At 42.8% G+C, this 20,586-nt stretch overlaps 1 long non-coding RNA gene across 1 annotated transcript in view; it reads right to left on the reverse strand.

Annotated features, from left to right (window-relative positions):
* LOC102546831 (uncharacterized) overlaps positions 1–20,586 on the reverse strand; it is a 118,327-nt gene that overhangs the window by 68,334 nt on the left and 29,407 nt on the right. The window contains exons 3-4 of the long non-coding RNA XR_001835532.3: positions 18,749–20,471; positions 8,618–8,765 (exon numbers count right to left, since the gene is read on the reverse strand). This is a non-coding gene — a long non-coding RNA (uncharacterized LOC102546831). The remainder of the gene's footprint in view (positions 1–8,617; positions 8,766–18,748; positions 20,472–20,586) is intronic.

Consider the following 20,586-nt stretch of genomic DNA (forward strand, 5'->3'; position numbering starts at 1 on the left):
AAATAATAACCAATGTATATACATAAAGCTCTGAGCAATTGCCTCAAGAACAAGACATCAGACATAGAGCACACTAACCCTTCACCCCAGCTAATTGGAGTCTGAGGCAGGAGTATCCCAGGAACCCAGGAATTAGAGCGCAGCCTGAACATGGGGGCAGGACTCTATTCCCAGTGAAAAAGAGATTATCATCATAGTTAATACAATAAGACAGCATGTTGTAGTAAGCAAAATGTTGTAGTGTTCTACCTAAAAGTCAACGAGTAAGCTGAATATAAGAACATTAATACAGTCGAAAACTAAGTAAATATGTCTTTAAAAAAATAGCTTTCTGAATGAACGACAAGAAAAGAAACATGAAGATGAAAGATATTTATTCAAATAGCAACAAAAAATGTTAAGCATCTAAAAGGAGTGTGCGTTAGGTATTTTTGTGCACAGTGCTCTGGAGGAAGACACAGGAGAACCAAGTGTGAGGCCATATTCAACTGCACAGCAAGTAACTTAGAAAAGAGTGGTCTCCAGCATGTCTCTTTATCCCTCCCTCCACCCAAAACCTACCACAGTGTGCTGAGGGTAACTAAAGAAAACAAAGTTTATAGATCGTATTTTTAGATGGGAAACTGAATATTATTTTAAAGTATCTAGTTTGCATGGATTAATGTTTAATTTCCAGTCAATTATATACCCACCCCCAGACCTAAAATCTTTGAAGTTTTCCCAAAGTTGGCAAAATGACTGCAGGAGACTCTAAGAGAAGAAGGTTGGATTTCATTTGGATTAAAAAGAAAACAAATCTTACATGCTCAAGCTTATGGAGCAAGGGTCATGCACATACGCATAGGAAACATCTAGAAGAAAATGACTTCAGAAATGTTATCTCTTCATGGGAGAGTCTGGATGCATGTAATTTCTCTTGCTGTCCTGTTGTGTTTGCCAAAATCTGTACACTAACGACTTATTGATTTTAGAATCAGAGGTTATATACATTTTAAAAGGAAGAACAAGGAATATGCAAACAAAAAGCTTGGGGTTTAAGCAAGAATGAACACCAATAGGTAAATAAAATAGGATAAGCTGCCAGATTCAATAAAACTTGTATTAAACTGTATTGATGTATTAAAAACCTACTTATGAGGCCCACAAACATATGAGTACTATTAAATCTTGTGTTGAGACTAGGTAACCACCCCCATACAATCTATCGTTCTTGTTAATCATTAACTTCTTCATATACGCTTGTTAACTATTAGCTCTTTTGGTTATTGATTTAAACATCTGAAACATAAATTAATGCCTTACTGTAACAACTTTGGGGGAAAAAAAGAAATGAACTATAAATGAGAAAAACAACCAAAGTTTTCTCAAAATGGCGATGCCTTCTTAGGGGAAAGACCCACAAGGTTGCTGAAGCAGAACGAGAATTCAGTCAGGGACAAGGATGTGAATGGCTGCCACTGTAGAGAGCAGATTTTACATGTCTGTGCAGGCCTGGTCTGGAGTCCCAAGGCTCCCCTTCACTCCATGCTGTAAGGATCAAGGGGAATCTATGATCCCCACACACTTGTCAGATGGTGCAGTCACTGTAAACACAGTGTCAAACATGGACCTTGACCTCCGGGACCTCTAAGTCTGGTTGTGGAAGCATAGATAACACCGGAACAAGAAGACAGAGTAAACAGAGTACAGTGTTGTAGGAGACACTTGGAGAACTTCATAACACACGGCTGCTGAAGGAAAACCTTAGGGCCTGGAGAAGAAAGAAGACAGTTCCTGGCCCAGGAAGCTTGCTGGAACTTGTACATTCATCCCCGTACCCTTCATCCCCACTTTGATGTTCCACAATCCTCAGCAGTCCCACTGGCCTGATTCCTGGCTAGAAACTGAACCCTGGTCTTCTTGAAGAATAGCTTTGTAGCAAACCACATTTTTCTTTTTCATTCAAGGTGTTCACTTTAATCCACGCCCTAAATTCACGACAATCATGAACCAAGCTCGAAATGCTAACATGGTTTTCCATCAACTGAAGTGAATTTATCTAAACTGTGACAGCACGTGCGCACACACACACACACACACGCGCGCGCACACACACCCTGGCAAAGATCCAGCAGGAAAGCAGGCTTTTCACATAGAGGGCTCAAGAGTCCTCATCAACATAAGACTGCAGCCGAGAGTTTAAGGAGAATCAAACCGTTCTTTTGCTTTTGATTGTAACTCAGAGGCAAATGGAATTCAGGAGGAGATAAAAACCTTTGTTTTCTAAGAGATACCAAAGCCGCAACCTGGTCAAAGATCGCTCCAACAGAGAAGGGTTCAAATTACTAAGGAATCTCACCTCACACACCCTATCCCGCTGGCTCCTTCAGATAAATATGGCACGAAGCAGCCAGCAGTAGATTGACTTAATAAAATCCCAGGGACACAACTCAAAACAACAAGTTTCTCATTAGGTCCTGTGGGAGTTAGATCCATAGGAGTTAATGCATTCTTTTACAGTGAATGAATTTAACGATCCTGGGTATTTCTGGAACATGATGAAATGGAATCCCGGAGTTGGAATTTAAGTCCTCCCTGGATGAGGATACTTGGTCTCACATTCTGTCCTTGTGTCAGGCAATAACTCTGAACATAAAACACCCTCAAAATGCACTTGAGTTTCTTTGGTAGCGTTTCTTTGACACCTGTTAAATTTTAAACAGCTCTGTGAAAAGAATTTTCGTAACTATTCAAATGGCTCTTGATTCCTTGATGTGCACAGAGACGGTCTGAAAGCTTAAAATTGGAAGTGCTCTGCAGTGCTCACTGGCTTTTCTTCTTTTTTTTCTTTTCCTTTTTGAAATTATTCTCCCCTTTCCTTGTCACAGGCTTACTCTGAAGTGGACGCCCTACTTGGAACGAAATGGAAATCCGATAGGCTAGCCGGAACCTTCCCATCGATTATTTTGATAACTAGATATGATTGCTTTCAATATAAACAATCATCTGAGACCCACAGTAATTTAAGCCCAATTCTAAATAGATGGTAACAAATCTTAAAGCTACATCTATATGATTAAAATAACCAGATGTCCATCCGCTCTGGCTACTTCGACCACCTGAGCTACAAGACGTCCATCTCTGAGTGCAGAATATATTTATGAAACCCAGTGTCAAACCAGCTGTGGCTCAGAAAGGTTGGCAGCCTACATAGAAATTGCTTACATCCATACATAACAGCCTACAATTGCACAAGGATGTTGTTCTTAAAAAACAAACAAACAAACCAACAACAACAACAAAAAACTCTCCTAGACTACAGCCTTCCTCTTCACCGTTGCCGCCTCTGGCGGTGGTCACTACTTCTAGGACTTCTGTGATGCAGAGAAGCAGGAAAATGTCCTGAGGAACATTTTGCTTGAATTCAGACTCTGGCTGAGTTGTTTACGGGCTGTGTGACTCAGCAAGTTCTCCTTATTTTCCTCCTATGTAAATGAGGGGTAATAACAGTCTTCGCCTTCTGCAGCTGTTGTGAAAACTAAAGGAAACCAGGCCTGTATGAAATTGAAATGCCCGGCCCCACGACAGCACTGTGTGAACACTAGCCTGGGAACGTCCGTCCACTCAGAAACTCAATTCCCCTTAACGCAGGATGTTTAGGCCAGAGATATTTGTTGTTGTGGATACCGTGTAATCCTGTATATTATTAATATTGTTCAGAAATGTGTACAATCAAAAAAAATGTAATCTTAAGGAGCTCAATAAATAGTTTAAAATAACTTTACATTGAATGGGACCAAATTATGATTCTAAGAAATGCATTTCCGATTTTAATCAGGAAAATGAGTGGAGAGAGGCTCTGGGGCCAATCTGCCCCTCGGTAATCTATCAGTTCTATAATCTAACATCCTCATACTTGGCTATGAGTAATTACATAACCTTTTGTTCAGAAAGAGTGGCGGCGAGTGTCACTTCCAGGTGTACAACTTCTGTCCAGTGCCAAAAAAACAGAATAACCGGTTATGAGAAGTTATTTTCCAGAGACAGAGTTGTAGAGGTTTTAAAAACTGTGCTTCTCTGCCCCTGCCTGCCGCTTAGGGGTTTCCCACAGGTAGCAAGCCAGACAGAGGAACGCAGTAAAATTCAGACTGTGCTAGGAGAGTTTTTGAATCTGAGAATCTTAACAATCCTTTGGAAAACAGATGAGAAAATTTAAAAAGTAAACAATGAGCATCGTGTGATCCCAAAGAGTTCCAGGAAAAAGTTAAAAAAAAAAAAGAAACATCTTCCAAGAGAAAAAAACAAGTTACCTAAATAAACAACAGCAAGGACAACAACAAAAACAACAACAAGATCTTCCTTAATATTTTATGTTAACACGGCTAAGTACTAGGCTCTAGGCAGAGGACTAGTACAGAGAAGCACTTTCAAAATCCAGGGCAGGGGGTGGGGGGGTGGGGTGGAGATCCTGACTCTAGAAATAAGAGAAATTTAAAGAGGAATGGAGTCACACCAAAAAATGAGGGATGGGAGTCTAAGCTATTCTGGGTATGAATCTCAAGCCATAATTAAAAAGTGAGTCATGGGCCTGCTGGTGGCTCGGTGCATTAAGGCACAACCTGATAACCTGAGGTTAATTCAACAACCCACATGGTAGGAGAAAATTGACTCCTGAAAGTGTCCACCATCCTCTTCATGTGTGCTGTAGCAAGCATATGGCATATTCTCTCTCTCTCTCTCTCTCTCTCTCTCTCTCTCTCTCTCTCTCTCTCTCTCTCTCTCCCCTCTCTCAATTTATACCTACTCTGAAAAACACAAAAATACAAACAAAGAAGAAGAAGAAGAAGAAGAAGAAGAAGAAGAAGAAGAAGAGAGGAATAGACTTAAACATTAATAACAACCAAGAAAATGACAAAAGATTAAATCAGAGAGAGTAGTGGGAGAATGGAAAAGCACATCTACCGCAGGGTTATCTTTTGGGGAAGAAGATGCAGGCTATCTTCTCTATGATGTTTGAAATGTACAACTGTGCAGAGGGATCACTGGGAGGCTCCTTTCCTGTGAGGATAAGTGGTTAAAGTGAGGACCACAGTAAGCACACAGCTACGGGTAAGAGAGTGGATCAGAATCAGAATGTGGGCTCCCACACCAGCGACTTAGCTTCCAGGGATTCAGCTACAGAAACCTTGGGCGTGAATACACCTATTTACTGTTACAGAAACGAATCTGCTTGTTCTAAATCGATTTGATTTATAAGGTCTATACCCCTTCACACGAAATAGCCACTAGAAACATAAAGCAGATTTATTAATACGCATATGGAGATACACTGTGGTAAAAGAAATGTGCTAAAAACAAAGGTATGGTGTGATTTTTTTATTTATGAAATTTAAATGTTGAGTATATGCGTGTGTGTGTGTATATATATATATATATATATATATATATATAGAGAGAGAGAGAGAGAGAGAGATGCACATACTTGTTTATAAAGCATAAAAAAAGAATTGTAAGCAAGAGGACAAATTCATGAGAGAACTTTCTAACATTTTACTTTATAAAACTTTCTATTTTGACTATTTTCTGCAATATAAGTATCGTTTTAGAACTTTATAGGCAAGAAAATGGCGATATAATGTACTTTACTAATGCAAGATGTAGTTTGTAATTAAAAGTCTCCAAAGCCAGTCTACTTGAGACTCAGTGAAAAGGAGACTACATCGTCAGAAATAGAGTGCATATTGGGTTGTGTGTGGTAACATCAGCGTTCGGTGAAACCTAGCTATTAGGCAAGAAAGGCAGGAAAACAGGAACAAGGGAGGGAGGGAGAAAGAGAGAGTTGGAAAGAAGAAAGGAAACTGACAGAGAAGGGGGAGGGGCTAAAGGTACCAAACACGTGCGTGCGTCTCACTGGCAGGAAATGTCCTCTTTCAAACCTCAGTTCATCGCGAGCCTGAGAGATGTGGTATTTGCCTCCAAACAGATTAAGGGACTCTTCAAGTAAACCTTCCATCTGGACCTGCAGCTAACAACTGCTAAAAGGGAGCGAGGCTCAGATACGGTCTGCCAGGGTAGCGATTATTTTACCTTTGGGAACAGAAACTATTTTTACTCAAAAAGAAACTTCGCAGAGGCAGCACTTTTCCTCGCTTCGAAACGCTGCACACAAAAGTGATTTGCTATGGAAAACATGAAATAAATGGGGCGTGTACCAGTTTGCCCTAAAAAAAAGGGGGGGGGGGGACCCAGCGACAGCAGCGGTCGGGCTCTCTTCACCCCGCATGGATTGAACTTGCATTTCGTGACCCGATAAAAGGGAAGGAAAAGTGGAAAATGACATCACCTGGGCCTTCAAGTTGCCGACCCGAAGAGTCGAAGATGAAAACACCTAAGTGGTTAATTACAGAGTAATTTGGGAATGTCTGTAATAGGGGTAAATAACACAAAGTGCATTCCAACTTTGTGGGCTCTGCAGTCTTGGGCAGGTTCCTTAACCTATGCTTGCCTCCGTTCTCACCTTCGGAGAGTAGATATCAGAATTATGTGGTTCTAGAATAATACTAATTCCTAACAGCGTTCTGGGGCCCGAGGGAGTTCACGTAGCGGTAACCCATATACAAAGTGGAAGGAGAGTGGAAGCTGTATATGGGAAGTGTGACTCCCAGCACCGCGCAACTCTGGACTCAGACTGTCTGGGTCTGCCATACATTTTACCTTGTGTGAGTTTTTATGTGGAATGTTAGGTTCTTCACTCAAAATCGGTAGATCACAAGAGCCCCAGAACCAGGGGCTATTATGCAGGCTGAATGATCCAATCCACATGCCAAGGCTTAGATCAGCCAGTAGCTCCTAAGAATTCCATGAGTATGGGTCATTATCTCTATCAAAATGCTTGGAACGCGAGAGAGGAAATAACTCTTCCCGAGGGTGATGGAGAATGTGTAGCTGTTTCTTGGATGACTAGCAGGCATCCTCCAAACCACAAGCTGCAAACGGAAAAGAGCCCGTGAAACTGCGGAGAATCTGAGGCCGGTGATCAGGAATAATGGTAGTGGCTGCTTCAAATTAGTGGAGGAAGGTTTTAGGACACAGGGACCCAGGGACCAGGGAGCGGAGTTCAGCTGAGAATACTGGAGCCAGAGAACTTCATGGGCGCACAGGCTGACTGAGGAAACCGGAGTAGAGCGGAGTGCAATGTGAGCAGTACATCAATAGATCCCCCAGCAAGACAACATCAAAGGGCAGGAGGAAGCAGCAAAGGAAGCCCACGAAGAAAGCTGAGAGGGGCAGGAGCCGGTGAAATAAAAGAGGCTGAGAAAGGAAAGAGTTTCAATAAGGACGAGCTGGTCAACCGTGTCAAATGTTGCATAAATGTCAAGTAGGATGACAAGAGAAAGTGGGGCCATTGAACCAGCCAATTGGGAAGATGCTGGCAAGAAAGTATTTTTAATTGAGTGGTGGCTGGTAGAAGCCAGACTGTAATGGGCTGAGGAATTAATGAGATGTGAAGACACTAAGTATAGGTCACTTTGAAGAAGTTTGGTAAGTAAGAGAAAGAAAAGGGGAAAAGGAGAAGGAGGTGAAAGGAGCCGATCCCATAGAGACCAGAAGACACTGATTTTTAAATGTCCAAATAAAACTCACATTTGGTTGGCTTTTTGTTTTCCTTTGTTTTTATACAAAAGGGGGGTGTGTGGGAGGGGTAAGAGGAGTTTAACTTTCGGAGACAAAAACAAAAAAGACAAAACCAAAAAAAAACAACTATCAAGAGAAAAATGAATAAGGAAAAGGAACAAATACTTAGATGGAATTAGGGCATTAAGATAAATTGGACGTGAGGCATAAAGTTGGAAACTAGCAAATTTTAGATACTAGAAAATGAAGATTGAGAGAGAAACAAAGAGATAGAGACAGAGAGACAAAGAGACACACAGAGAGAGAGACAGAGAGACAGAGATAGAGACAGAGAGACAGAGATAGAGACAGAGACAAAGAGACGGAGACAGAGAGAGACAGAGAGAAAGAGATGGAGACAGAGAGAGAGACAGAGAGAGACAGAGAGAAAGAGATGGAGACAGAGAGAGAGAGAGAAACAGAGAGAGAAAGAGAGAGAGAGAGAGAGAATATTCAGGGTAACCTCCTGGATTTTGCTTACAGAACAAGAGGCAGTTCAGATGACTCTGAAGAAAATGCTCAGAACACAGAAGCAGAGCCTGTGTCCCTCAGACTCTCAGACTGAGTGTGGGTTCACCCAGAGGCTGGCTCTGTTAGAACCCTGCTCAGTGCTAAAGGAATCTAGCCCGAGAGTCCTAGGAAGATGCTACACCAACAGCCTGTTGACAACCACTGCACCTCTTCTCTAGGCAGACAGCCTCCTAAGCGTCTACCTGAGGCTGAAAGCTGCATCCATCCTAAGCAAGCCAGGGAAATATAGGAAATGGTCCCTGGGCAATCCGAAGGATTGGATTTTGGAAGAAGAGAGAACATTGAATTGTTTTCTTCTGGAAAAAGCTAGAAAACTTTGCCTTGTGAAATTCACTGTTCTCTGGCCACAGATCACGCGTTTATGGAAAACATGAAAAAGTCACTTTGTTCTACGCACATCTCTGCCCATGTGGAACAAGGAAGAGTAGCCTACCTTCCCTCTCTGAACTTTATGGTGGTTAATGATTCCTTTCTCTGGCAGGCCCTGCCATCTCTCAGGCACATGTGTCCCCTGCTCAGCACCGTCTTTCCTTCTAAACCTTATTATCAGCCCCAGTTTTGTTTCGGTTTCCTTCTTTAGTCTGAAAGAATTGAGGGAAAAAAAATTGTGTTAAAAGATTGAGATAGCTTTAGGGTAACTTGGGTGAAGCCAGCCTTCATCCAATCAAGAGGCTTTTAGGTGGAAAACACCCCCTCACTATCCTTGGTGGTTTACAATCAACATTTTGATGAAACAGTCCGGATAATTGGTTCTCACTTGAAATTAATGCCTACACCCCGGCGCTTAGCGAATTCCTTCACGAATCACTTTCTTATTGTTACGTAAACATAACCCAAGCGGGTTTGTTAGAGATAATTACTAATATTCTCCTAAACTGGTGGCTTGAGGAACAATAAAAGGAGAGAAGATTTGTCAAGGGAGGGTACACAGGCAGTGGGGGTGGGGTAGCCAAATGATTTTCCATTGGTTTTCAGTAGGTCATAATCTAAGACGTGATTTTTATCCCTGGCTTTTTTCCTTTATTGTAGCTATGAGGCAGGAAATTATTTCTTAGAATCTCCTTTGAATACTTTCCCCTTTCGTCTTTTTCTGTGACTGCATCAGAATATCCTTCCATTTTAAATGAGGACCCCCAAAAAGTATTCTTAAGTTATTAATTATGTTTACCCTTTATTGCATTTTATTAATTACATTTTCGCAGATGAAAGCTTTTCTTTTTTTTCTTTTTAGTACATCGCCCACCAGTTCTCAGCATATTTTGTCTTTGTAACTCTATTTCACAGAGAGAGAACTAAGGCATTTTGCTCTGGGTAAGCTGACAGAAACGAAGTTCATAAAGCTTGTCTCCGGGAACTCATGGTTTGGAAAATGATAGATGAGTTTAATGTCTGTGGGGTGGCAAGCCCTGCGAGAGTCAGCGTTGAAACCAGAGGAAATGGATGGACTCTTCAGATCCCAAAGAATCTGGTAGGGGCTTCTAGCGCCCTTTCCAAGAACGCTCAGGGCTTGGCACTACCGTGACCAAAGGTCATCGGTCATTACCTGAGCCCACAGTCTGTTAGGAAGATATGAGATGCACCATTCTGCCTTTTACCACCCTCCCCAAAGAATTGTATGTTTAACAAGAATTGTAGCATAGAGAGAAAGTAGACATGGCTGGGGAGGCAGCCTAAGAAGGCATTGCTCTACTAGACTTACAGTTTAAAACACTGGCCACAATCTGGGTGTTTGACTTGTGCCTGACCTGCTAGGAAGCCTTCCTCTACCAGAAAATGAACTGGTGACTTAGTTTACCTCTCCATGAAAGCACTTTCCAACACAGTGGTGTTTAAAAAAAAAAAAAATCTAGTGTTACAAGCTCCAAGTTTGCACAATCTTTCCTCTAGTACTGGAAGTTTGTGGAGCCGATCCAGATGAGGACCAGGAGCAAAACCGGAATCCAAATGAACCAGGTGGAAGCACATTTCCACACGTGTATTATGAATGAGACTGCGACACACCAAATGACATTCGCAAAGAACACAGCCTATGCACTTACTCTCTGCGAGATGCCCCAGATTGTGGTGGGAAGTTTTGTTTGCTATTCTCATTGAGTGAATCCTTCACAGAATATGCTTGGGAGAACCAAGGAGAGACAAAGCTTTACTTTTCTTTCTTTTTTTGTTTTAATATATATTCTGATTAGAGAAAGGAGGTGGAATCCAAAAGGCTGTCACTGAGTGCAAATACAGTCCTGGACCCTGTCCCATTGGGCGGGAATCTCAGGGGCTATTAATCTACAACCTTCAATTTGCAAGTATGCAGGAGACTCAGTAGAGGGAAGAAATAATTTTAAACATCTGTGGTATTCTTTCTGTTCCAGATTAATTACATTGCTTGCTTATTGATACTCACCAGAATGTGCAGTCCTCTGATGCTATCTACGCTCAGGACATCGTAAGTGGTTTTCTGCGTGTTTAGCCCTTATGTCCCATGCGACTTTATCTCTGTCACAGCCTGTCTTTCATAATTTATATTGAGTACCCAGCTCGTTCATTTATTCCCTTGCCTTAGACTTAGAGCAATGTGCAACCCTCGATCCTTGTTTATTATTGCTTTTAAGAGATGCTGTATTAATACAAAACCCTTGTACACATACAATCAAACCTTGTTCAATCAAACCGACGATATAAATGAAAATCCAAATGTGCTGTTTAATCATCTAGAGAGGCTCATAATTATTTTCAATCAAATAGGACTGCTCTGCTAGTTCAAAGGATTATTAATGAGGGCTAATTTTGTTAAGAAACTGTGAGTGGAGCAAATATCTGGGATGAGCATTCTGGAAGCTGGTTCCCATACCCTGCCTCTTTGTGAGCCAAGAGGGTAACCATATCACCTCCATCTTAAGAGACAGAAGGTTACCATTCTAGAGCCAAATTCTTGGCCGAGTAGAAAAGAACTGAAGAAGTTATCTTTGCCTAAAATAGTTCAATCTGGGAATGAGAAAACTGCAAGCCCTTTGCAATTTGCAAGGCAGGCATAATACCTATTCCAATATCTATCTATCTAGTCAGTCTTGAAGAACACTGTCTATTCCAGTATCTAAGCTGGTCTTTGGAGTCATTCTTCCTGTGGCCCCAAATGACCACAGAGTTTCTGTTTGGGGATCCAGGCTCACTTCCCTTTCGTGGCCTCAAGAACTTCCCCTAAATGTCCAGCTGCATTCATGGTCTTTTCCTCTTTGCCAGCCACTCATGATCTTGGCCAGCTTTGGATCTCTTTACAACTTGGCTGCAATCCACCTCTATCCCTGAAATTATCTCTCTCTGGGAGGTGAGGACTGAGGCACAGTGGTCTACACTGCAGCTCACTTCCTGCCTCCCTTTATACTGAGCCCATAAGTACTTCAAGCTTTGTGGTTTGACTGAATAATCACCAAAGAGAAAAGGAGTCAAGGACTAAATAAGTCATAGGTAAGGTATGTGCCTTTACAAGAACCCTGATGAAATTGCTGAATTCAATAATGAAATTCAATAACCCCTTCCTACCTGCCCATCACTGCCCTCTAGTATCTGATCCTTACTATCACTGCATTGCACTTCCTACAGCATCTTCGAAGCCCCATTACCTGCGCACTCTCCTTAGCAAATAGTTCTCTTTTTCTTTTCTCAGTAATGAAGGCAAAATTTTAAAATGGGTAGTGACCCCTCCTTGGGTAATCTGTATTCCTGGATAGTTACACACATGTGAGTACCATGCACTCCCATGTTCTCTGACCTGCTCAAACAAAAAGTTGGTAACATATAAAACATACACACATCAGGTTCAACTCCAGCAGAAACAGAGCCAGCTTAACACTGAAACTGTTTAGTAACCTCAGTCCCTTCCTCATTTTCCCCAATACCTTCTCAACACTGTTTTGATCAACAAAGACTTCCTGTTGATGCCTGATGATTTCATGTTTAGTCTCATTTTGTGTGTTTGTTTGTTTGTTTGTTTGTTTGTTTGTTTGTGGCAGAGTTTCTCTGAATAGACCTAGCTGTCCTGGAACTCACTCTGTAGCCCAGACTGGCTTCAAACTTAGAGATCCTTCTGCCTCTACCTCCTGAGTGCTAGGATTAAAAGCATGTGCCACCACTGCCAGGCTAATGTCATGTTCTTGAACTAGCTCTCTGAGAAGGGAAATTAAGTAAACAGAAAAGTCTTGAATTGGTTCCTCAGCCTCTGTCAAGAACCTTTGCAAGCCATTCAGAATGAATTCCTGCCTAGGCTACCCTTCCAGTCTCACCAAACCTAGGTCTAGGTTCCATCTCTAATGGGCAGTTTTAGAATTGGCTTTCATTTAAAAATAATTAGCATTATGAGCAAACTCCAGCAGTGCTGACAGCAGAGTGAGGAAAAATGCCTAACAGCTGCTCAGCGATGGCTCTCTACTCTGTGGAGAAAATCCAGTGTCTGATCTTTTGGTTGCCTCCAAGGTTTGGGCATACCCCTTACTGACACTTCTGAGGAGACAAAAAACAGGCCAAATGCCAGTGGTGCTATAGGCGCCTGAGAGCCCAGAGTCTTGATTTAAGTACCAAGGTTTCTGATATGGGGCAGGTTAACAAACTTTGTGTCTGATATCCCCCCCCCCCCGCCCCACCTTGTAAAATGGGCACCACCACTCCCACCGTGTAAAATGGGCATATTAACACTCCATCTCACTGAACCTAAAATGTCCTCCACTGTAAGACTTTATTTTATATTCTGGGAAGAAATCTTAGAATGTTGCCAATCAAACTATGCCACAGGCTTCTAATATGGCTTAGCAGGTAAAGAGGCTTACACCCAAGCCCGGAAACTTGAGTTTAACCCCAGCATCTCACATGGTAAAACGGAAGAACCAATTCCCACAAACTGTCTTCTAACCTTTACAGGGCAATCACTGTATACATGTGCCCACACATGAGGTTGCTGGAAAGAGAAACTGAGTTGCTATGAGAAAAGTACTTAAAAGGGGCCTCTGTGGGAGCAATGAAAATTTTTACTACTATAGATAATCATTAGCATTATCAAGATATCAATGGAAACAAAAATGTTAAATATCTGACTCACAAGTTGAAGTTTTTCTGGTTTTTTTTTTTTTCAGGACTTTTAATTTTTTATTTTATTTATTTTTTTTTTCAAGACAAGGTTTCTCTGTGTAGCCTTGGCTGTCCTGGAATTCACTTAGCCTGCTTCTGCCTCCCAAGTGTTGGAATTAAAGGCATGCACTACCCCTCCCGGGCTTAAGTTACATTTTTAAATTCCCTAAGACTCATACCTGAACTCAAGTGGTTCCACACCAACATTTTTCAAGCTATTTTCCTGAATATTATTGTTCAGCTGAATGCATTATAATACATTACGAAGGTTTCCTTTGAGTCTCTCTGATCCTCCAACTTGAGAATCAGGATGTAAGCTCTTAGCTACTGCTCTAGTACCATGCCTGCCTGCCTGCTGTCATGCTCATGCCATGCTGTCACCGTCACGGACCGACCCTCTGAGCTGTAAATCTCTCATAATTAATGCTTTCTTTTTATAACTTACTTTGGTCATGGTGTCTCTTCACAGCCATAGAGAGGTCATGGTTAGAACAAGTTGCATACCGCTGGGCGTGGTGGGGCACGCCTTTAGTCCCAGCACTTGGGAGGCAGAGGCAGTCTAAACTCAGTGAGGTCAAGATCAGTCTGGCCTGCAAAGAGAATTCCAGGACAGCCAGGGCTGTTACACAAAGAAACCCTGTCCTAAAATACAAACAAACAAATCAAAAACAACGACAAACAGACAAATGCAAAACAGGTTGCACCGGGCTATATTAAATAAAGCTTGACTAACTGAAACAGGACCTTAGTGGCAGCTATACAGAGGTGTCTTCCCCAATAGTTAACTTATTTCCACCTAATGCAAAATCTGGAATTTGGCAGTGTTCTTGGTCATGGAGCCCAAGTGACACACTTCCCTTTTCAGCAGCTTGTGTCATCCTCCTTGACAACACCCTCGGATAGACCACATCCATTGTCACAGTCTCTAGGATATTTCTGTCTTGGCTAGAACAATTCAAAATTTCAAGTCCAGTAGGCAAGAACCATGGCAAGAAACCGAAATGTGAAAGCAAAGTTTATACCTTAAGCATTTCCACAAATGTTCCCTTGGCAAGAGCTCTTGTCCCTTGTGCTTGCCTTGACCAGAGTTGTGGCTCCTCAGGCTTATTTCCAAGCAGTTGTGATCCCTCATAGAATCAATATTTAAGCAAGCAGAAAACAAGGCTTAAAATTGTAGTCATAGCCTCCCTTGGGATCCAGATCAGTGAAAAAAAAAATCTATGATTTCATTCAATAACACATTGAATATGTATTTGCCAACTCATGTCTTTTCTTCATCTCTCATATACTTTAGATGTTAAACTGGCCCTTGAATATCTGTACCTGTCTATATGTTTATCCAGTTGGGCTCTTGGTCCCATATCCTTGTAAACTATGCCTATGTCCTTCTTATAGATAATATATCTGAGTTTCACAAGAAAAGCTCTGCCTTATATACTAAATGCTATATTAGACAAATTATAAAAGAACTTTCACACCTTCTTAAGACAGTCAAAGTAACTCCAGACCTCTGCTGCCAGTGTTTAGAAAGAGATGCCGGTGTTCATGTAGGATAAGAGTAAGTGTGCAGAGTTAGACAGATGGCTTGGCTGTTAAGAGTGAATACTGTTCTTACAGAGAACCAGAGTTCAGTTCCCAGCACCCACATCAGGGTGGCAGTTCACAAGTGCCACTAACTCCAGCTCCAGGGCATCTGATGTCCCTTTCTGGACTCCATTGGCACCGGCACTCATATATACCCACCCACACAGAGATACATGCATATACACATAATTAGGTATAGGTCTCTTAAATAAAAGAATAAAAGGAGCCAAGTGTGGTAGTACATGTTTTCAATCGGAGCCCCCAGAAGGCTGAGATGGGCAGATCTCTTTGAGTCCGCATAGCTAAGATCCAGGTCAGCCAGGGTTACATAGTGAAACCCTGTCTCAAAAAAACAAAGTGTACGAAGTAAGGCTTAACGAGAGAAGTACAACCCTTATGAGAGTAATGAAGAACATAGATTTATTATTGCACACACTAGACCTTACACAAGTAGGAAGCTATATAAGATTCTGGCTTCGTTGCCTGCTATTGAACATAATCTTTCTGTGAGCTGAGTCAACAGCTGGGAAGAAAAGTGGGATGCGACATAGAAGAGATCAGGGACAAAGTACAACCTACAAAAATAAACTGCAACCCTTGAGGACAAATACGTGAGGTCTGTCCCCTTCATCAGTGATCAGGTCACTCACTAATGTGGCAAAGACGACTCGCTTGACCACTGAGTTTTTATCTCTGCCTGGCTCAGACTCAAAGAAGAAGGAGAGCCCAGTGGTTTTTGGGAGAACCATGGTTCCCCAAGGTGAGCTGTCAGATCAGCATCCATATGTATGACCCACATTGCTCTGAGAGCAGCATGACTTCCTTCTGAGGGTAAAATGCAACTTCACTATCACCAGCCTGATCTTCGTTCAGTGCTCCTTGTACCCAGATGTAACTTCAATCTGTGGAGCAAAAGGGACCAGGGGAAAAAGAACCTAGGCTTAGCAAAAACAGCCACAGAACAAACCTATGTAAGAGACCTCTCCCCTTCCCTACCTAGCAAGAGTTCGCAGGATCCGAGGCTTGACGTGGCAAGCAATCTCAAGGTCCTGGGACTCCCAGCTGACTTGCTTGGGGCCTCATTTTCAGAAATTAACTTTGGGATAGAGAGATCAAGCCCAAAGGCCATACTAATAGGAAAGAAATACATCAGGTGCTGATACTGGAAGTTACTAAGGATCATACAAAAGATCCCTAAGCGACAGCACTCAGGAGGCTGAGACAGGTGGATTTCTTCATGTTCAAGGCTAGCCTGGTCTACACAGTAAGCCCATCTATAAAAGAACAAAATCAGGTTCGTGTCTTTTGCAAAATAACAAGGCAACTCTACCAGTAACATATGAAGGGATTCCCCCCCCCCCCCCAGATTTCTTGATTCTCTCTCCTCCTAAAGAAAACAACAGATAAGAAGAGGGCAGGTGAAGGGGTAATATCATGACGCTTGAAGAAACTATTCATGGAGAAGCCAAACGCACAGTCCCTCTCCTATGATACAGTGCCTTTGGTGGTGACTGGCTTGAGGGAGGATGAAGAAAAAGGCCAAAACTAATCATCAATGTGGTTGGACAGAGAATTGATACGTGACAGTCTCCAAGCTATACAAAGACCAGAGTCTGGCCATGACAAGGTGACAACAACAGACACAAGGAACACCATTCTCCCAGAGATGAGAAGCCGCACTACCAGAGTGCCCTTCACAACCGTAGATTAAACTGTGTTCAGGAATCCACTGAGGAGCATTGACGGTGGGGATCCTTCTCACCCTCGCTTTCATCAACATCCTGACTTCTGCACGGATCTCCAAATGGCAAGACTTTTGTCCATGCCAAACACCTTGGAGCCCAGAGCATCTGCAGATCACTGACCCAGGGACCAGAGCTTGAGGGACTGGATGGAAGCCAAAAAACAAAAGTCTCCAGCTTTGCTTCCCTGTCGGCAGTACTGTACAGGAAAATAACAGCATTGCGCTTCTAGTCCTCTGAAAGGCAAGCTGCACATCGCTATTTTGGAAACAGGGCATTTTTGACATTCATGACTTGGGTTGGGTTTTGTTTTGCTGCTGTTGTTCCCGTGTGGTGATTATTCACATACACCTGACTAACCACCTGTCACATTAAAAGTCAATGTTCTCTCATCAGGAAATTTTGGGGATTTATTTTCTCTACCACAGAGGCCTTGCTTATCAGGGCCTCTATTAGAAGCTCCCGGATGGTTGGTCATGGTTGATCATGTGCCCCTACCGTCTACCATTCTAGAGTCTAAGCGTAGTTTAGAGAAGCCCGGGGGACTGGAGAGATGGCCCAGTGGTTAAGAGCACTGACTGCTCTTCCATAGGTCCTGAATTCAAATCCCAGCAACCACATGGGGGCTCACAACCACCTCTAATTCCAGTACCAGGGGATCCGACATCCTCTTCTGGCTCCTGAAGGTATCAGGTAGAGAAGCCTGGCTTCATCATGGGTTATTTGGTTGACGTTGAGAGAGAAGCTAGCACGCATTTCTCCTCTGCTTGGACACAGAGCATCCACCATCACCTCCACCCTACCAGTCTCAGTAAGGCACACTAAATTGTGTCTGTCCTTATTCTAAAGCAGCGAGCCAGATGGTTGGCCCGCTGGGAATCACATGCTCCCCAAACTATGCAAATTAACCACTGATGTAAAAAAAAATTATATGTGCTTTATAATGTTTGTTAGTAGGCATTTAAAAATGTCAATGGCAGCCATGTTGAAACATTCATAAGGCCCTAGTCAATTCACTTGGCTTCTCAGCCATCCCTCCATAATGAACTAATTGGTATTAAATGTCTGTGTTTTAAGCAGTAACAATTCTTCAAATCCAGTGGAAACACCAGTCATTTCAATCTCACTAGCCTCTCAAATTCATCTAATTTTTATTAATGATCATGATAGTATATAAAATTATGCTCATCAATACAAAATAAATCATTTTTAGCTCACGACTGCTTTATGAATTGTGTAAGACACGAGTAGCCATTCTGTGGTATCTTCTGCTCCGCCTTACTGGGAAATAAAAATTCTACGTTGAGAAAATTATATTTGGTTGTCGAGAATTTTGTCTAGTCTCATAATTCTTTCCCAAAGAGCTCTACTTTTAACTATCAAATATAGATACCCAGAATGTAGGGGGAAAGGGGACAATCACTTTACATTCATTAAGTATCATAACGATTCTTATATCTACCACCATCGAAAGCTTACTGTAATGCTAAGGGTTAGGCTAAATGTGTTCTGTGGGCTATTTCTGAGCTCTTGTTGCTCTTAGGTGGAGGCTAATTGTGTCAGAATCATTTCATACACAGCATGGAGTGCAGACATGTTTCTTCTGATCCTGGAGTCTGAGCTCTTGCCTCACAAACTAGGGACCTTTACCTTGGGGAGATTACAGGATGTTCTGGCAACGTTAAAATTATGGACTCTCTCCTAGGACAGTGGCACACACTTTCACTACATAGAGTTTTGAAGGGTTTCCCTGCTCACCCTGAGGGACAGACAGCATTTTCTTGGGTCCATAAGGCCTAAAGTATGGAAATCCAAGTTTGGTCAGAAAATGCGGAACCCTCCCTACGGTGTCTTGGTCATTCATTCCATGATAAGAAGTGATTGTCGCAATACATCTAGAGAAGAAAGTTAATGAAATGAAAAACAGGCGGTGTCGTAGACCTTTCTGTGTAGTGGGTAGTTTTGGCTACACCCCTTTGAGCTCCTTGTGAGTCGCAGGTGCGCACCCCGCCCAAGAACTATATCGGATCCACGAATGAAAGACATACACACATTAGCTCATTTTTAACATGCCTTACTCGCTCAGTGGCCGGACTCTTCTAATCCTCCCGTGGCTAGTGTGCCCTTACCTTTACTCCAGGCTCAACATCTCTCACTCTTCCCTCAGCTCGGTTGCCTGGTTACCTTCTGGGAAGCCCATTGGTCTTACTGCCCAAGACGCTTCGGGACTGCCCTTTTATGGGCCACTTTCTCTTTCGGCCTACATTTTGGAAGATCTCCCCTGTAGCTCTGAGTCTGCTCCATCTCTCTGCCCCAATTAGCTCGATTCTCCTCTTCCTGCCCTCTCCTCTCTCCTCACCTGCGGGAACCTGGAAGTCCCACCTCTTTCTGCCCTGCCATTGGCCACTGGTATTTTTATTGATAGATCAAAAATCAATTGGGAGCAAGGACTTTCAGCATCAATAAACACAGATTCCCAATTAAGTCAAAGCATCAGAACCACTCCTTATATTTCTGAGCATGAAACTGGACCAGGAAGTTGTGCGAATCAGTCTGTGTGAACCAGAGACAACTGGATGCCACACTAGGGACTTTTCCGAGATGGGTGAGCCCTGTCACCTGACCCTACTGATCTACTTTTTTCTCTTCATCCCCGGCTTCATTCCAGACTACATCATAGGAAAAGTTATAAGAGCAATCTCTGACTGTTTACAAACTCAGCTTTGCTGCTTCATAGTTTCAGGTCACCATGACACCTCTGCTTGAACTCCACCTCAGGGTTTCTCTTCAGTGTCTTCGGCTACTGTTTCCTCCTCTAGCTCAAATGGAATGAGTCGCTCCGTTCTGTCAGAATTTCCCAGTGTTAAAAACCTGGCTACAGCTGAGGCCTTATGCATGAGGTCAGGCCACAGGTATTTAACTGGCCTCTAGTTTGACTGTGCTTATGAGTGATGTCACCTGTGACCACAATCAGGACCCGATGGTAGCAGAGAGAGTGGAAGACGGGTTTGTGTGTGTCTGAACGTGGCCCTGCACTGAATTAGCCTGGAGTCCTTGCACCATTAGAAGATACAGGCCGGGAAATTTCCTTCAGACAGTAGCAGTAAAATACCTTCTTTACTCAGAATGGGCTGACTGGCTAAGGGAGAAACTTGTACTGTTTTATATACTCAAAAAATTCATTCCATCTAGTGTCAGATCTTCCATAACATGAGCTAGGAGTATTTAGGCAGGAACTAAATGGCCCCAGGAATCTTTGTGACTGTTAGAAGCCGTGGGATTGTAGAAGTTTCTATACCTGAGACCAGTGTGTCATATGGGATAACTATGTCAGTTTCAGAGAATGCATTCTTCCCTGCACATCTCAGTGGTCACTTGCTGAGTCCTTTAGGAAAAGAGTGTCACGTGCTGTGTTATTCTACCTACTCCTGGGACCAAACTCTCTCAAAGCCAATGCAAGGAAGCAGCTGAAAAGAGCACAGTGACACACGGCGTATGGGGAAGTAGCAGAATTAAACAGAATGCTAAGCACCATGCCCGTGCGTGTTTTGGGGGAGGGAGAGAGTCTGAGAGGAACCGATTGCTAAAAATCGAAACGTGCACCCTCCATTTTCATTCCGCTTCTTCCTGGATCAGCCCCACGAGTTCTCTGTTCTCCTGCAGCCACTGGGCACTGCTCTTCTGTCGCGAAGCAGATGAGCCCGTGGAGCCGTATCTCATGCTAGAAAGGTTCCGTTCCATTGTGTATGCCAGCAGGGTCTCTGTGAGCACTGATAGACGATGTCTTGGAAACAATACTGAATCAGACTCCCTGCGTCACTCGGAGGTGTGGGTTAACCTCCAGTCCTTCACCTGTGAAATACATTTATTATACACTCCTCATCTATCCGGCAAAGATTAGCTGGCCATGTGCTATGTTTCAGGCTTCTGGTGTAAAATGACCATGTATGAAGAGCTTTTGTTCTTG

The sequence above is a fragment of the Rattus norvegicus genome, chromosome 1 (assembly GCF_036323735.1).
Source record: "Rattus norvegicus strain BN/NHsdMcwi chromosome 1, GRCr8, whole genome shotgun sequence".
Lineage (NCBI taxonomy): Eukaryota > Metazoa > Chordata > Mammalia > Rodentia > Muridae > Rattus > Rattus norvegicus.